The sequence below is a fragment of the Monopterus albus genome, unplaced genomic scaffold (assembly GCF_001952655.1).
Source record: "Monopterus albus unplaced genomic scaffold, M_albus_1.0 scaffold210.1, whole genome shotgun sequence".
Classification (NCBI taxonomy): domain Eukaryota; kingdom Metazoa; phylum Chordata; class Actinopteri; order Synbranchiformes; family Synbranchidae; genus Monopterus; species Monopterus albus.
This window is the reverse complement of record NW_018128090.1, coordinates 638,917-644,805: the sequence shown is the minus strand read 5'-3', so window position 1 is coordinate 644,805 and position 5,889 is coordinate 638,917. Positions and strand designations below refer to the sequence as shown.

The window sequence follows — 5,889 nt, the reverse complement described above, 5'->3', positions numbered from 1 at the left end:
ATGGTTGTAGGCCTGATGTGCTTCCTGGGGGTCTGTGAAAGGCGCTATATAAATTAAAGAGATTATTATTATTATTAGCTCATCTATTTATTCAATTCAATTTTATTTCATTTATATAGTGCTTTTCACAATTGTTTCAAAGCAGCTTTACAGTAATAAAAGCAGAACACACTGAAAAATCGATGGACTACATAAGAAGCGGAGTACAACAGCTAAGATTAAACCGTACTAGTGAGCGTAGTAATAAAGCAAGCGTGCCTTCAGGAGGCCAAAGGTAATTTCAACTCTGTTCCGGGCATTGGCATGGTTGTAGGCCTGCTGTGCTTCCTGGGGGTCTGTGAAAGGCGCTATATAAATTAAAGAGATAAATTATCAAAGCCTTATACAGTATGATGGAATTACTGTACACAATTTCACTCATATCTGCAGTCCATTTCAATTAAAAATTCAACTGTCTCATAATCAGACTACAACTGCTTTTTTGGAGATGTGAATTAACTATTTAAATTGTAATTGTTATGTTTCAGCGAAGCGGTGAGTTGCTAAGGGTGGCCCAACAAGTTCTTAGGTTTAGGGGGCAAACACTTGTTCACACAGGGCTATATAGTTTTGGATTTTGTTTTCCCTTTTGGTTACACCTGGCTTGATGAATCCGTGTCTGCTCATCCTGGCTTGGTCTTTGTGCAACCAATTAAGCCTGGACGCACGTGTTTTGGATTCATTGAACTCAGCTCAGTCATTTATCCTGGATATCTTAATTCTACTTTTGTGCAACAGGCCCCAGGTTAGGTTCACAGAGTAAGTTGCCATAGTAACTGACTCTGAGTTTAGATTGCCTCACTTTTTGAAACGGGTTTAACTTACCCCGCTTTCACGGGTTTAAGTTACCTCCGTTTCTGAAACCGAAAACTCAGAGTTTTCCTCATTTCGGGGTTAACAAACTCTGAGTTTCAACAAAACCTCCTTCTTGAAACGGGCCCCAGATCGACATGAAACCATAACACAAGCAGGCATACAGTTGCCCTAGCTAATGACAAACTCCTCCTGTGTTTCATGGATAGAGTGAAAGATGGTCTGAGAATAGCTAAATGTTATAACATAAATGTTGAGTTAAAGTTCGGTATTTCCCTACCATTGTACAATTGCACTGATATTGTACTAGCAGGAAACCGCTATTGCAGTCAGTAACTAAAAAAATTTAAACAAAATAAATATATATTCAAAATAAATTTAAAACAAAAAGTAAACATTTTATTGGTTATGTTCATATTTTAATAATATCCCGATATTTATTATTATATTACAAAGAGCAAAATGGATCAGATGGAACAACTGACAGCAGCACCTGCAGCACACATGATGATAGCGCACGTTCCTTATACTCATGCATGTGTGTTGTCAAGCACTTGATTTTAAGTTACACTACAAGAAGTAAAGTTTCATCAGTGTGAATCCCGAACATGAGAACACTTTTGGAGTATTAATGCAAGGTCAATTTTTCATGCACTATCACAGTACAATGGGCCTAAATGCACACACAGACTGTTCATCTGATGACAGTTGCTCTGCCTGTGATACTGTGTCCGTGGTTGATGCTCTTACCAAGGCATTTTGTAAAGCTGGCTTTCATATCAGCTGGTGCATAGCTGCTGTATATGTTCTATTCCCACGACTATGGCTAATGGTGGCTAATGATGTTAGCAGAGCCAATCCGGAAACATGGCTCGGAGCTGGCGGAGCTCACCAATCAGACCAGATTTGGCCTCTAGGGAGGCCGGCAAGGAGCTGAAATGACGCATGTTTACACATACGGGGAAAGAGGGTCTGGAGCTTAATTAACTTTATGAACTTACAAGGGTGTAAACATTTATAAGCAGAAACTTTAAATATGTTATATAAAGCCCCAACTTAGCATAATACTAGAAGTGTGTGAAGCCTCTATTGTGTGTTGGTTCCCCATCTTTACTAAATGCTCTGGTCATGTTACACCAGTCAGTGTTCAGTACTGCAGTGAAATTCTATTAAAGCACAGTTTTATTTTCTGTCTAGCTGTGGTGGAAATTGAGTCATACAGTACCTTCCATTAACTTCAATGCTTCCACCCGTTTCATCTTTTCCTTTTCTGTGTTGCCATTATTTTGCCAGACATTTTTTCTCTGTAGGAAATGAATTAAGCAGCATTGTCCATCTACAACAGGAGGTTGTACTAGTTTGGTTTGGTGACTGAAAACAGCTTTGATAAGTGTCATCGTTCTTTCAAAACACCTTGTTGATTTTACACCTCAGGCTCAGTTTACTCTTCACCTACTTCCTTTGTATCTTCTGTAGCTCAAAGGAGTTCTCCAGTGTCTGAGAAAATAACCCTGAAGATGCCATGGACATGTCACCAGGACTAACTCGGAGGCTGCACATTTATAACAGGCTGTGTTACAAATTGGCGTGTGACTTTGGTAGGATCTAACAGATGAAACTATCAAGTTGGATTATGGGAAATGCAGGTGCAATAATATATCACCCTGTAACTCTGTCTGTGGTTGTCAAGTGTGACATGTACCAAATGCCAGCCTGAAACCTCTTGTTTCACTGAGGATGGGCAGATATCATGGATGTCTGAGTGCTTGTTTCAAGTTGTAAAACATGGACCACAGAGTTCAGTCTGACAGGCTTATCACAGTTTGCTCCCTCTATCATGTCATACACTACACAGAGTCTCCAATTTGGCAGCTACTGCTTTGGCTTGCTAGAGACTGTCTAGTCTCTGTACACCCATCATGGCCGCCACCACTATACCGGCTATAGGCCTCCTTATACAGTACAGTACCCCCTGGAATGTCTTTGTGCAGTGCCCTGGAAACACTGACTTTATTTTGTCGAAATACAGCATGAGCATCGGCGCAGAGGTGGCACTACTGACAAAATAAGAAGTTTTCCACTTGAACAAAATGAGTCATCCTTCTTCTCACAGCACAATGTGTCTTGCCACTGTGGCATACTCCAGAGCAGGGCTTCTCCAACTTAACATCCAAGATCAAAGGTCCACAACGATTTTCTTATAATTTGCGAGCAATGTACACTCATGGGCCACTTTATTAGGTATACCTCTATGCACTTCCAGTGCAACACTTCCACCATAACATTTGTATTTAGGAAGCTCAAAATGTTTCAGTTTTTAGTGAAATTGTCATTAATGTATAAATTCTGTATTTGTTATTGAGGTCATAGTTAAAGGTGGTGGTGGTATTTAAAGATGTGTCTATATTTTTCTCTTTGCCAGCTACGTATGCGAGAGATTCAGAATATTAGCCTGATTCTCATGCCAGAATCGCTGTAACAATCGCCAAATAGGCTATATTCTACAAAACTAACAATTTATTGATAAATATAAAACTTTTTTTAAAGCAGGAAACATACACTTTGTTACATTGTTTCATTGCACTCCTAACACTAAGTGTGCGCTGGGTCCAGATTGACTTGCCGACCGGAGTCTGGACTTTGAGAAGCCCTGGTCCAGAGGCACTGCTGTCATTCAAAGCATGGAGGTGACCGATGGCATCTCTCAGCTGCTTTTCAGCAGCCTTGTTAATAAGGCTAATGTTGCCTCTATTGTAAAATGGTAATCAGAGCCACAGGCTTGTGATGTGTTCCAGTCCCATCTGCTCAAATTAGTCTTTCACTTGACGATCTCTCAGTGGGACGTCCCTGAGCCCTCACTAACGCTTGACCGAACTAACTTACAGGTGAATGCCGTTTTGGTATTTTTGTGAATAAAATAACATTGATAATTTTTGTCCATAAACAAAACAGATGTTTTTCTCCCATCCAGTTAAAGTCATGCAGTCATTTTAAAGCAGTAAAGTTTTCTTCTGGTCAAACAACCTTATAAATAGCGGTTCTTATACCTAAAAACAGATGCAATTTAAGGGCAAAGATATTCTTCAAAGAGATATTGCTGTTTTAATATAAGGTTTTAGTACTGTAGGCACGATAAACTAAATTTCATTCACCTCTATTGTGTTGCAGCAGAAGCAGAAATCTCAGAGGTACTACAGAATTCCACAGAACCTGGACAAATCAAACCAGTTTCCTCTATGAGATACTAGCGGAGGGAAGGGAGAAGATATGTTTTTCTATAATTTGGGTGAATTGTCCCTTAAATTCAGGTGCCTCAGTCAAATCACTTGTATTTTGTATTGACATGCGGCTGGGATTCGTAAGAAGCAGTATGTCCTTCTACAGCCGACTAAAAATATCCCATGTTGCTCTGCCTACACTGCTTAAACGCTGTGTGTGTGGCCTGGTATTGCTCATGTTGTGGGGACATAAATTTGTTGACACAGTGTGGTGACTCTTTGTCCTTACGGGGACAAAAAGCAAGTCGCCAAGATGTAAATCATGACTTGGTTTAGGGTTAGGTGGCTAGTGGTTATGTTTAAGGCTTAAGTTGCCAGGAATGAATGTAAGTCAGTGTAATGTCCTCTCCAGTGGTGAAAACACTGTGTGCATGTGTGAGTGCCTTCCTATTGTGAAGCGGTTGATGAGCAGTAATCTCTTCAGATTGCAGAACAAAAAGTACAGTGGTGTGTGCTTGAATATAGACAGACCATAGAGCACGATGTTTGCTGTAAAATTAGTTTCCCCATGAACTGGGAGTCGTCTTGCTTCACACAGGCAATGCTTCAGTCAAATTAGTGGGATTATTGCCAAGACATTGCTTTGAAGCGTTGCCCTAAAACACAGCATTTATTGCTGAAGTACTTGTGCAACTAAAGGCTGCAGACACCAGGTGAAGGCATTAGCATTTGTCAATAGCAGAAATGGTAATGACTGACATTTGACAAAACATTCACAGAGGAAGAAAAGCATACAGTTAGATAGATAGATAGATAGAAATACTTTATTAATCCCAATCTGGGAAATTGCATTGTTTCAGCAGCGGTTCACACTCAATATCAAGCACACATACCAATAAATAGAATAGATAACTCACTAAAAATATAAAAATATAAAACAAAGTAAAAAAATATGTTAAAAGCTAAAAACAAACCCAACACAATCAAGTACATATACATAATGACTTGATGAATGAAACATATGCATACAGCATACATAAAGCATACAGTTATCTCATTTGTCTCTGGCAGATTCCATTTACCTTCAGTTTATCTAATGCAGATATTCCCTCATTCAGAATTCAATAGACAACTGTAGAATAATGGTGAAGTTAGTGTCGAGCAGCTTCTCCTGCTCCTCCATAAAAGGTTTTTGTCAATAAACTGATGCAGCCATGGAGGTGTTAGACCCAGTTCTTTTCACCACATTAACTCTGAGAGACGAAGCAGTCCGAGTAATTTCAAAACAGTGCTGATTTATTCAATGAACACAGGTAAAATTAACATTACACACTCAGGAGTCTTTGCACCTCCAACATGCGCGCAGGCAGCTGAAAGATGAAAAGCCCAGAACCATAACAGGATATCGCTTCGGGCTAGCCCCATTCTACACAGGAACGCCAAACCGTGATGTCTCCCGGTGCCAGCTTTGCAGCTGGTCAGAGCAGTAGTCAAAGCATGAAGCAAAATCAATGTATGATTGTCTGTTGATTATGTGGTGTGTATCTAAGACATTCTGACATGACATTAAGCATAAGAAAATATTATGACTACGATTATGGTTAAACACTTCATAACAATTAGGGGTGCACCGAAATTTCGGCCACCGAAAATTTTCGGCCGAAAAGGGCATTTTTATTTCGAGCCGAAATAAAAAAACACGCCGAAAATGCCCCGCCCCGCCCCGAGGCGTACACTCCCTCACTTTCCGAGATGTTTGACGAAATTCTACAGAAAAGCGCCCCGATCCGCAGCGGTGGAACAAGCGCAGCCTTACAAC

The 5,889-nt window shown here is 40.1% G+C and overlaps 1 protein-coding gene across 5 annotated transcripts in view; it reads left to right on the top strand.

Moving 5' to 3' along the window:
- cemip (cell migration inducing hyaluronidase 1) overlaps positions 1-5,889 on the top strand; it is a 403,506-nt gene that overhangs the window by 17,070 nt on the left and 380,547 nt on the right. The gene's annotated exons all lie outside the window — the stretch shown is intronic.